Source organism: Filicampus tigris, chromosome 16 (assembly GCF_054856515.1).
Source record: "Filicampus tigris isolate MCC_2025a chromosome 16, RoL_Ftig_1.0, whole genome shotgun sequence".
NCBI classification, from domain to species: Eukaryota; Metazoa; Chordata; class Actinopteri; order Syngnathiformes; family Syngnathidae; genus Filicampus; species Filicampus tigris.
The window spans coordinates 7932316-7932831 of NC_141232.1; positions in this window are offsets into that span (position 1 = coordinate 7932316).

A 516-nucleotide genomic window follows, 5' to 3' on the forward strand; every position below is an offset into this window, starting at 1 on the left:
GCGCGCACACCACCGCTCGCCTCCACCGTGGGATTATGGGTTATGAAGTTTGAGCCCCCGTACGTCGCCGCCAGAGTGGCTCAATTTGAACTACAGATTCCACAAGCCTCGGAAAAGTGACGAGCCTGACAGCCAATCGGATGGCGGGTTGGCGCGAGAGCAAGCGCCAACCTCTCTCAATGCGGATTGGACGAGAGCACCGTTTTGCTGTTGCTAAGATCATAGAATTTTCCTATTGGACGTTTTGGTTGTCAATCAAAATGACGTCACGTACAACTAAGAAAGCAGTCCCAGGCTTTGCTTGGACGCTACCAGCTGTGAATCCGGGTACAAATTCAAAAATATCGAAATATAAAGAGGAAGAAGCACTCAGGCGTGGCTATAGGTCGTCCTAAAAACAAACAATAGACTGTTTAAGTGACATTCTATAGCTCGTTGTTATAAAACAATGTCACAATCGAACGTCAATCGTGCGAGCAAAACACACTCCCTCCCTACATTTAAATCAAGGTGAAG